Here is a 12,506-nt window from a genome sequence, read left to right on the forward strand (position 1 = left end):
GTACTAAGAGTGATGTTTATAGCAATAAACACCTATACAAAAAAAGTGGAAAAATTCAACTAAACAACCTTATGATGCACACAATGGAACTAGAAAAGCACGAACAAATGGAAACAAAAGTTTGTCAAAGGAAAGAAATAACAATCAGAGCAGAAATAAATGGACACTAAAACAAAATCAATGAAACAGTAAGTTGGGTATTTTAAAGATAAACAGAATCAACGAATCTTTAGCACGACTAATAAAAAAGAGAAAAGACATCAATAAATAAAATCAGAAGGAAAAAAGGAGACATAATAACTGAGACCTCAGAAATAAAAAGAATCATCAGATGCTATCGTGAACAACTATATGCCAACAAAATTGGAAAACTTAGAAAAAAATGGATAAATTTCTGGACACATACAACCTACCAAGATTGAACCATGAAGAAATAGAAAACCTCAATCAACCAATAATCTGTCACAAGATTGAAGCCATAATAAAAAGTCTTTCAACAGAGAAAAGCCCATGACCTGATGTCTTCACTGCTGGATTCTACCAAACATTTAAACAAGAACAAATACCAATCCTACTCAAACTGTTCAAAAAAATAAAGAGGAAGGAATACTTCCAAACTGATTGTAGAAGGCCAGAATTACCCTGAAACCAAAACCAGACAAGGATACAACAAAAAAGAAAACTACAGGCCAATATCACTGATGAACATAATGCAAAAATCCTCAAAAAAATACTAGCAAACCGAATTTGACAACACATTAAAAAGATCATTCAACATGATCAAGTGGGATTCATCCCAGGGATGTAAGAATGATTCAACATACACTAATCAATAAACAGGCTACATCACATTAATAGAACCAAGAACAAAAACCACATGATTATGTCAATTGATATTGAAAAAGCACTTGATAAAATTCAACATCCTTTTATGATAAAAACTCTCATCAAAATGGCTGTAGAAGGAACATACCTCAAAATAATATAGGTCATGTATGACAAACTCATAGCTAACATTGCAATAAATGGGAAAAAAAATTGAAGACTGTTTCTCTAAAGACTAAAACAAGACAAGGATGACAACTTTTAATACTTTTATTCAACATAACACTGAAAGTCCTGGCCAAAGTAAATAGGCAAGAAAAAGAAATAAAGGGCATTCAGAATGGAAAGAAAGAAGTAAAATTAGCCTTATTAGAAAATGATGTGATTTTATACCTAGAAAAAACCTAGACTTCACCAACAGCCGGTTAGAACTGATAAATTCAGTAAAGTTGCAGGATACCAAATCAACATACAAAAATCAGTAGCATTTATATATGCCAACAGTGAACAATCTGAAAAAGAAATCAAGAAAGAAATCCCATTTAAGATGGCTACAAAAAATGTGAAATACCTAGGAATCAATCTAACCAGAGAAGTGGAAGATCTATACAAGAAAAACTATAAAACTCTAATGAAAAAAAATTGAAGAGAACACAAAAACATGGAAAGATATTCCATGAACTGGAATAATTATGAACTGGAAGAATTAATATTGTTAAAATGACAGCACTGTCCAAAATAATTTACAGATTCAGTGCAATCTCTATCAAAATGCCAATGACATTCTTCACAGAAATAGAAAAAAAAAATCCTCAAATGTACATGGAACCACACAAAAAAACCAAATAGTCAGAATAATTCTGAGCAAAAAGAAAAAAGCTGGAGACATCACAGGTACTTCAAAATTTACTGCAAAGCAGAATGGTACTGGCATAAAAATAGACACATAGACCAATGGAACAGAATAGAGAACACCAATATAAATCCATGCATTTATAGCAAATCATTTTCTTTTCTTTTCTTTTTTTTTTTTTTTTTTGAGACAGAGTCTCGCACTGTTGCCCAGGCTGGAGTGCAGTGGCACGATCTCGGCTCACTGCAAGCTCCGCCTCCCAGGTTCATGCCATTCTCCTGCCTCAGCCTCCCCAGTAGCTGGGACTACAGGCGCCCGCCACCACGCCCGGCTCATTTTTTGTATTTTTTTTAGCAGAGACGGGTTTCACCGTGTTAGCCAGGATGGTCTCTATCTCCTGACCTCTTGATCCGCCCACCTCGGCCTACCAAAGTGCTGGGATTACAGGCGTGAACCACTGCGCCCGGCCATAGCCAACTCATTTTCAACAAATATACCAAGAACATACAATGAAGGAAAGGACAGTCTTTTTAATAAACAGTGTTGGGAAAACTGTATAACTCAACACGGAAGAAGGAAACTAGATCCCTGTCTCTCACCACACTCAAAAATCAATTCAAAATAAATTAAAGCCTTAAATCTAAGACATGAAACTACTAGAAGAAAACGTTGGGTAAGTGTTTCAGGACGTTGATCTGGGCAACATTTTTTTTGTATAAAACCCAAAAAGTGCAGACAACATAAGAGAAAATAGACAAATGGGATTACATGGAGCTAAAAAGCTTCTGTACAGTAAGAGAAACAATGATCAAAATGAAAAGACAACCTACAGAATGGGAGAAAATATTTGCAAACTATCTAAAAATAAATTTAATAACCAGAATATAGAAGAAGCTTAAACAACTCAATAGCAGAAAAAAAATACAATCTGATTTAAAAATCAGCAAGAGATCTGAATAGACATTTCTTGAAGAAAGACAAATGGCCAACAGATTATAAAAATAATGTTCAACATCACTAATCATCAGAGAAATGCTAATTAAAACCACAATGAGATATCAACTCATCCCAATTAAAATGCCTTGTATCAAAAACACAGGTAACAACAGAGGCTGGCAAAGATGTGAAGAAAAGGGAACGCTTGTACCCTGTGGGTGGGAAGTAAATTTATACAGCCACTGTGGAGAACAGTATGGGGGTTCCTCAAAAAACTACAAATAGAACTACCATATGATCCAGAAAATCCACTGCTGGGTATATACCCAAAAGAAAGGAAATCAATATATTGAAGAGATATCTGCACTCTCATATTTATTACAGCACTCTTCACAGTAGTCAAAATAGGTAATCAACCTAAATGCCTATCAAAAAAGTTATATATATATATATATATACACACACATATATACACACACAATGAAATATTATTTATCCATAAAAAAATGAATTCCTGTCATTTGCAATAACATGGATGGAACTGGAGATCATTATGTTAAGGGAAATAAGCGAAACACAGAAAAATGATTATCACATTACTTACTCATATGTGGGAGCTAAAAAGTGTATCTCATGAAGATAGACAGTAAATTGGTGGTAACCAGAGGCCAGGAAGGGTAGAAAAAGAAGGGGGGATGAAGAGGAAGAAAATAATATAAATGTTTTTATTACCACTGAACTGTAAAGATGGTAAAATTTGTATGTATATTTTAACTCAAAAAATATTAAAACAATGTTAAATATTACTTTATTTATTTATTCGACAAATTCTGCAAGATTTTTCTCATTTGCCTAACTTTTAAATGCTATTTTAAGCTGGAATCATGGCATAGAAAAAGTCTCTATCCTCATTAACATTACATTCTTATCTAATTAGATGAAATAAAACTGTGGAAACAGCCTTAATTTCCTATAGGGTAGAAATGATTAGGTACATTATATGCATGTGATGAAATGCTAAGTAACTATTAAACATAGTTTACCTACATATATTAACTTGGAAAGTTCACCAAGATTTACTGTGAAGGATCTGTATTGCTCTCCAGTGTGTAGCATATGGCTCCCCAAAAGACAGTAACTGGCATACAAATGGATAATTTATAATGTTAATATTTGTCCAATTATCTTTGGGTAATTAGAATATAGTAATTTATTTTCTTAGTTATATGTTCCATATTTTCAGATTGTTTACCATTACCGTGTATTATGTCTACAGCTAATAAATATGTTAGTAAATGTTGACAATGTCACTTAATAATATTAGATACTATTACTAGTATTTTAATAACTATGACTTATTTTTAGGTATAAATAAAAAGCCTAATATTAACCTGGAAAAGCAATAATTTTGGAGATAATGAATTGGAGAGAACTTCACTGAAGCATATAAGCCCTTTTTTTCTGGGCCTTCTTTCTTTGTGGGCTTACCAAGAATCATCCTTCAAAGATAAATGGGTGTGTGTGTGTGTGTGTGTGTGTGTGAATATTTGTTCATATTCTCCCAGTTAAAGGATGTTGTTCTATATCAAAAAGAAAATTTCAAAATATTTTCATTTTTCACGTGGAACTGTTTTTAACCCTTTATTTTAAAAGGATAGAAAAAGAAAAGAATTAAAATTTCTACCATCTCACATAGAATCAACTACACAATTTATTATAGTTTGACACATAAAATTTGGAGAAAATACAGACTTCAATATGATAGGGACAATGAGAACACTGCAATAATAATCTTAATTTCAATAATTGCTAACATGAATTAAGATCTTAATATATTCTAGGACTCATGCTTTATACATAACATGCACTATTATCTCATTAATCCTTCAAGAAATGTTTTATGAAAAACAACTATGTTCCCCCATTCCACAGATTTATAAAAAGGGTACAGTGGTTTCATCTATAGCTAGTGAGTAGAAGAACCCATGTACAAATAAAAGTCTGTCATGCTCCAAAGCCAATTATTGTAATCTCTGCTTTTTTGCACATATGAGGTATTTCAGAGTTCAAATTTTTGAGGTTGTTAATCTTTGTTAAAAAATGATAAGACTCTTCAGACAAGAAAGGGCATATGTCTCCCCTCCTGCCTATTTACCTAAAGATGTTTTCCCCTAACTTTCCTGGCCTCTGGTTACCACCAGTTTACCCTCTTTCTTCCTGAGACCTATTTTTAGCGCCCACGTACAAGTGAGAACATGTGATATTCATTTTTCTGTGTTTGGCTTATTTCCCTTAACATAATGGTCTCCAGTTCCACCTACGTTATAGAAGACTGTCACTATACATCCTGCCCACTTGAGTAGGTTCAGTATCTAGAAGACTTATCAGCACTAGGTCCAAGTATATGCAGAGCTGGTATCCAGCACAAGGAAAAAAAGGAGGCAAGACCAAGTAGAAGAAATAGGGAGCAGGCAATCCTCTTGAACAAGGAGTCAAGGAGCCTAGTCACAGGCTCGAGGAAAGCAGGTAACATTTATTGTTATTTATTTATTCTCCCAGTTGTTGTTTAAAAGAATTTGTGGAATATAATATGTTGGTAGATATACACACATACATATTAATGCACACTGTGTAAATTGCTTTCTAGCATTGTTACTTAACCTGTATACATGTCCACCTTCTTATCTGTTAAATGGCAAAGATAACTACCTTAAAGTTGTATCATGTATATTGTAAGAGATAATTAATTCAACATGCTTAAATGGTACCCAGTATTATATATGTACTTGATATTTGAAGAAACTTCTTCAGTCCCAGAAACATTCATATCTATGGATATTTAGTCTTTTGCACTAATGAAGCTAAAAATTTGATTAAAAATATAAAATAGTAGAAGATTTTTTTTTGAACAATGGTGCAAACAAGTCATTTATCTTTCTATGTTGGATTGCTATGGCTGTGATAATTAAATTATTTAGTTGTACTACACAATCTTAAAAAATGCAAACAACAGTGACTCAGACTTAGTTAACATAAGAATCTACCACAAACTTTGTTCAACTGATAAGGTCTTAGGGAGGGTGCAGAAGTCTTCATTTTGAGATGCAATAGCACAAAGTCTTATTCTCTTATAATGAACTACAGAACAGTGAATAAATGTAATTGTTCTACTTGAACTGATGCTTTCTCTCTTTTGTTAAATAGCTTGGAGCTAATAAAATGACATTTCTTCACATTCTATAATTCAGTGCTTCCAGGAATTTAGATAGATCTTGACAAATAGTATTAATTAGTGAAGTTTTACTATTGGTTCATATTCTGTGCTATTACCTTCAATATTTAAAAACTAACTTTGAGGGGTTTGAACTATACTTGCAGTTTAAATAGTAGAATTGCTTTATATGGTTTGAACTATACTTGTAGTTTAAATAGTAGAATTGTTTTATATAACTGATGTATTAGTAATTTTAAAAGGTCATATTTGGCTGGACACAGTGGTTCACGCCTGTAATCCCAGCACTTTGGGAGGCCGAGGCGGCCGGATCACAATGTCAGGAGTTCAAGACCAGCCCGGCCAAGATGGTAAAACCCCGTCTCTACTAAAAATACAAAAAAATTAGCCAGGCGTGGTGGCGGGTGCTTGTAATCCCAGCTACTCAGGAGGCTGAGGCAGAGAACTGCTTGAACTCGGGAGGTGGAGGTTACAGTGAGACCGAAATATCATATTCGGTCTTTAGGCCGCACTTGTGAGCAGGACCCGCCGCCATGGGCCTCATGGTCTGTGGACAGCGGAAGGGCGCCGGGTCTGCGTTTCCCGCGCAGGTGAAGCACCGTCAGGGCACAGCGCGCCTGCGCGCTGTGGACTTCCCCCAGCGGCTACAAGAGCACCGTGAAGGGCGCTATCCACTACCCGGGCTGCGGCGCGCCCCTCGCCAAGGTGGTCTTCCGGAATGCACCGGTTTAAGAAGTGGACGCAGCTGTTCATTGCCGCTGAGGGTATTCACATGGGTCAGTTTGTGTATTGCGGCAAGAAGGTCCAGCTCAACATTGGCAGTGTTCTCTCTGTGGACACCATGCCTGAGAGTACGACCGTGTGCTGCTTGAAGGAGAAGCCTGAAGACCGTGGCAAGCTGGCCCGGGCATCAGGGAACGGTGCCACCGTTATCTCCCACAACCCTGAGACTCAGTAGACCCATGAAGCTGCCCTCCCGCGCCAACAAGGTTATTTCCTCAGCCAACAGAGCTGTGGGTGGTGTAGTGGCCAGAGGTGGCCGAAATGACAAAGCCATCTTGAAGGCTGGCCGGGCCCACCACAAATATAAGGCAAAGAGGAACTGCTGGCCACGAGTACGGGGTGTGGCCATGAACCTTGTGGAGCATCCTTTCGGAGGTGGCAACCACCAGCACATCGGCAAGCCCTCCACCATCCGCAGAGATGCCCCCGCTGACCGCAAAGTGGGGTCTCATTGCTGTCCTCCAGACTGGACGTCTCCGGGGAGCCAAGACTGTGCAGGAGAAAGAGAACTAGTGATGAGGGGCTCAGTAAAGTTTGTCCTTCTGCCACCAAAAAATAAATAAATATATACAAATAAAAGATAATATTCATTCCCAACTCTCTTAAATGTTTTTTCACAGTCGAAACAGATGTATTATGAGTTTTTTGTTACATAAATATAGGATTATTGTAAAAGAGTTGAGTGGTACATAAAAGTGTAAAGAAGAGATTATATATCACCTAAAACCCCACCAGCCTGAGATAAAAAACATTAGTCATTTAGTAACCATATGTTCGTGCATTTCTCTATCAATATAAATCTACACGCACATACGTAGTTGTGTGTGTATATATACATACATATACATAATTTTATATTAAAAATCAATCATATTGTATATGTTGTTTTACTTTGAATTTTTATAAGTGCTGTCTTTTGTGGGGTTTTTGCTTGTCTCTCTTCTTCCTCTAGTTCCCCACTCTATCTCTATACATTCCCAATATTACATCTCCCTCCCTCACTGTGTAACCAATTCATGAAGTGGTATTTATCTTTCTCATAAGCACATATAAGCACATATATCAATTTACCATTGTTTATTTTACAAAAACGTAATCATCTTACGTACAACTCTCACATCTTTTTTCATATATAAATTTATATATATATTCATATATATTTCATATATTATATATATATAATTCATTCTTTGGAATCCCAACTCATCACTTAGTAGCAGTGACTTGGGCAAATTGTTTTGTTTCTGAGTTTTTATCTGTAATATGGGGATAATTATTGTAACTATTTCCTTGGGTTGTTATTAAGCACAATATATTAGTCCATATAAAGTGCTTAGAACCACACCTTACTCAAAATAAGTGCCATGGAAGCATTAGCTATTATTTATAATAGGTGCAGAATATTTTTTCATGGTAGAGATGTAAAAAATATATTCAACCAGAAAGCCCCTAATTAAATAATGGATCTAAGTAATGATCATCAATGGATACTAAACCCTTTGGATGAACAGTGGCGGGGGGTGGAGGGGTTGATTAGAAAGACAACACCTGAATTCATTCAATAATGTTAAAGAAAAAAGTGGGACAACTAGATATTATTTGCTTACAGAGGTGATAAAATGGGAAGTATTTAGCACCATCTATGAAACATTATTGTCCAAGAGTCACAGAAACTTCTTTAAGCTTATAATCTCCTCATGTGTAAAAGCTAGCATTCTCCAAGTCTTGGCATTAGAAAGGACCTTTATCACCTGTTTGGCTATTTCTGCTGGAGAAGGAGACAAGCATATTTTTCTAGGAACACTCATTTTCCTCCTGGATATTTGTGGATCTCTGTAGGGCAAGCTGCCTTCAGGATTCACAGAATTTTTATCAGCACCTCATAGTTCTCCATTACTGGTCTCCGAAGGCATCCCTAAGAGCAGAAGGGGAAAAGGTCTTCCATTTCTCTCCATCTGTTCTTGGAAGAACCAAGGCCTAGCTCCTACCCTCTAGACCCCCTGTGAGCTGGTCCAACAGCTGCTTGGCTCAGGAAAGACAGTTTGTCATTGATTCGGACTGGGGGGAAATATTCAAGCCACCATCTTCAAAAATGAAAGCCTTCACTATTGGCTAGGTCCAGTCGCTCACACCTGTAATTTTAGCACTTTGGGAAGTCAGGGCAGGAGGATCACTTGAGTCCAGGAGTTCGAGACCAGCCTGGGCATCATAGCAAGACCCCATCTCTATTAAAAATCAGAAAAATTAGCTGAGTGTGGTAGTGCACGCTACAATGTAGCTGTAGTCCCAGCTACAAAGGAGGCTGAGGCAAGAGGATCACTTAATCTCAGGAGTCTGAGGCTGCAGTGAGCTGTGATTGCACCATTGAACTCCAGCTTGGGTAACAGAGCAAGACACTGTCTCAAAACAAACAAAACCCACCACAAATAACAACAACAAAAAAAAGCCTTTACTATATGTTTCAAAAAACAAAGTGATTTTCATAAACTACACAGATTTTAAGCAGAAAAAGGAAGGTAAAGCTCAGATGAAATTACATCATTGAGCCATAAAGGAAAAGAGTTATCATCCCATTAGAGGAAACTCGCATTGACTGAAGAAGGACAAGATGATATTTTATACTTTGGGAACCTGAACAACTAAAAAGGAAAAGAGAAATAAATATAAGTAATTAAAAATTAAAAAGAGTGCAGAATCGCCATACTTTTTGTCTTTCTTCTATGGGAAGATTCTAACATTATTGAGTATGCAGGTAAAAGAGAATGGAGTTGGCACCTTGAGTTTTTCCTTCTATGCCCTCTGAGGAGTGTGGCATTATATATGTACCTTGCCATGAAATAAATATCACCATAGAAGAGGAAGTCAAACATAAATGCTCTGCAAATTCTAGCAGACCTGCTTTATGTCTGTTCATTTCTGGAGATGTCCAGATACAACTTGTATGGTATTTTTTTTTCTGAAAATCAGAGCTATATTTTTAGAATTTATAATAACTAGTTGAGCAACAATGATACACTTTCCATAAGAACCATTTTTACTCTGTTTTAATAAGGTTGGTATACATGGAGTGCAGGTCAGCAGAACAGCCGCAGGCAGAATACATGGGACTGCTATGAAGCAGGAAAAGTTTCCCTTAGGAAAAAACTATGCCTTTAACGGTGTGACCTAGTTGAAGAGCTCCAGACATAAAAATTCAGCCTTCCCAAAGCATGAAGCTTTCATTCTTCTGTAACTGCCATGGTAAGAATAACTCCAGAGAGACTGTAAAAGAATAGTGCTGTTGTCATTATCATTCTTGTGTAAAGAAAAAAATACGTATGTCTAAAGGTGTTTCTTTTTCCATTTTATCAAGGGTCTTTGTTTGGAAACTTTTAAATATGATCTTACAACTCTGCTTCTAAATAATATACCTGCTATAAGATAGTAAATACTCAATTTGTGTTACTCAATTCAGCTCTACTTAAATTATTTTCTTATAAAAGTTCAGAAGATCATCTACTTATGACTTGATAGTACCTGTAGGATGCTATGACACGTGTGAACCAATAGCAATGCAGTAAAATTTCATGAAACAATGGTTAATAAACTCGGCCCTGATGAGTACTCACATGTTAAGTGACATTTCACCTACTATGTTGGGGATATAGTTGTTAGACTTTAGATCTGAAGAAATCTCCAGAGACTATCAGGTTTATACCCTTCTCTTCAAATATTTGAATACCATTCAAGACTGACAGTTGCTTGCTTTCTTCATAAAGATGTTGCAGGACAGAGATTCCATAATTTTCAAGATTTTTAACATTCCACTTACAAAATTGCCTGCAGTTATCCCTCTAAAAATTTTATATTAATAATATTATTTCAAAACTGTGGGATTTTTATATTCTGGAAGAACTGGGACGTAAAATGAAGAAGCTGAATCCTTAAAAGAGTGAGTAGGATTAAAATTCCATCTTCTGATTGCTAACTCATTCTTTCCTGTATAATATGCTACCTCAAAAGTGAACAAAAATTTTACAATAGTATTTTAAAATATCTTCATCCATTACTAGTCAGAGTGACTTTGTCTTTTAATTTTTATATCCTTACTTCTATCACCTTGTAGGCACAATATAAGAAAGGAATGATAAAAACCCATGTAAACATAACACAATTTTTTAAAAAAGAAATACTGTAATTGGTTAATAAATTCTCACAAGTTAAGAGAAATTTGTTTAAGCCAGACCATTTTACTCATAGGCAAAATGAAGAAATTAAACTAGAGGATTTGTAAGATACCTTTCTATTAAAAGGGTTCAGAACATGTCTCTCCAAAATAAACCACTTTGGGGTATTATTTTGAGCTAATAGAAATTGAGGACCAACAAACACAGTTGCTAAATCAAGTTTAGCCTAAAGCTGCCTGCCTACCTATTTTAGGTTCAGCCTAAAGACTTCTCTGTAGGTAGGTAACTATAGCTTAAATGGGGGTGTAAACAGACTGTAATGTACTTTTGTGCCAATCACCAAGTTTTGACCAATCAACAGGGGCCAATTGTTCAAAACATGTTCAAATAAGGCAAACACCAAGTTGTAACCAATTTGGCTGTTTCTGTACCTTACTTCTGCGATCTGTACCTTGCTTTCCTTTTTCCCTCTAAAAATTTTCTTCCACCACGTGGCTGAACCTACTTTGACTTGAAAGGCTTTCCGATTTGCGATTTCTTTGCTCAATTAAACTGTTAAATTTAATTTGTCTAAGGTTTTTCTTTTAACACAAGAAAAGCTCTTTACTTGCCCCTCAACTTACGGAAGTATAAACTTCCCCTTTTGTAAAAATAAATTTAGTTTATAGAGGAAATTTTCATCAGTGAAGGAAATTTTCATTAGTAAATCTGTACCAGGAAGAGAGCTACTCATCAGCTGAGAGATTTTTATCTGCCTAACAAGGCAATCTTCATTCACCCTATATTTCCTCCCTCCCCTCACCTTCCCACAATTTATCTCCCCACTCCCCTGTTATAAAAGTCTCAGTCATCTGCACTTCCTTAAGTCTCATATTTCTGTAGGACCCCTGTGCATACATACATAATTAAAATTGCTTTTTCCTGTTAAACTGTTTTATGCCAATTTAATCCAGAGACCAGCCAAGAACTCAGAAGAATAGAAGAAATCAATTTTTTTCTCCCTTGCACCATTTTAACACTGCTTGAATCAATTCAATTTTGTTTTATGAAAGCTTTCCTTGTGCTTTCCATGCTACCGTTATCACGGTATTCACCATGAAAGCATGTAGGACTTCGGGGTGGAACTGAAAGGAAAAAAATAATAATTTTCTCTCTACCCTTTATTGTTCTTAATGAGGACAGACCTCTGTAATGAAGGACAGATTAATAAGGGAAAAACAGTTTATTAACATGTATACCTCATATAGACATAGGAGATGCTCAGAGAAATGAGTAAATCTCAAAAAGACAGCTTTGAAATCAGGCTTAAATGCCATCTTTAGTTAGAACAGAGACCAGTTATGAGGAGGTGACCAGAAAAAGCACAGTAAACAATGGTAAGGTTTGTTATACAGATTTCAGTCCATGCCTTCTCCATTGGTAACAGTCTCTAATGACTTAGAGTCATCCTTCTCTTCCTGGAACTGAGAGGGAAACACCCTTACAAATGGAGATTTCCAGTATAGAAGTAAACATTTCTTACAAAAGGATAAATCCTATTCTGTTTTTAGAGCTTCGCTTGTGGCTGCTGTTTCTCAAAATAATCCTGATGCCAAAGAGGCACATTTTGGAGTGGCATATTCTGGTCCCTTAAAGTATGTACCTTTATATAAGAAAATTGACATAAATTTTACAATTTAATGGAGTGTCATTCATAGGAAAAGTATTTCTG

The 12,506-nt window shown here is 35.8% G+C and overlaps 1 long non-coding RNA gene and 1 pseudogene across 1 annotated transcript in view; one reads left to right on the forward strand and one right to left on the reverse strand.

Annotated features, from left to right (window-relative positions):
* The first annotated feature begins 6,193 nt into the window (after positions 1 to 6,193).
* Positions 6,194 to 7,142, forward strand: LOC100991163 (large ribosomal subunit protein uL2-like; annotated as a pseudogene).
* Positions 7,143 to 9,652: 2,510 nt separating this feature from the next.
* The window catches only part of LOC129397472 (uncharacterized), a 63,232-nt gene continuing 60,378 nt past the window's right edge, over positions 9,653 to 12,506 (reverse strand). Inside the window, exon 4 of the long non-coding RNA XR_008624938.1 lies at positions 9,653 to 9,890. This is a non-coding gene — a long non-coding RNA (uncharacterized LOC129397472). The remainder of the gene's footprint in view (positions 9,891 to 12,506) is intronic.

The sequence above is a fragment of the Pan paniscus genome, chromosome 2 (genome assembly GCF_029289425.2).
Source record: "Pan paniscus chromosome 2, NHGRI_mPanPan1-v2.0_pri, whole genome shotgun sequence".
Classification (NCBI taxonomy): Eukaryota; Metazoa; Chordata; class Mammalia; order Primates; family Hominidae; genus Pan; species Pan paniscus.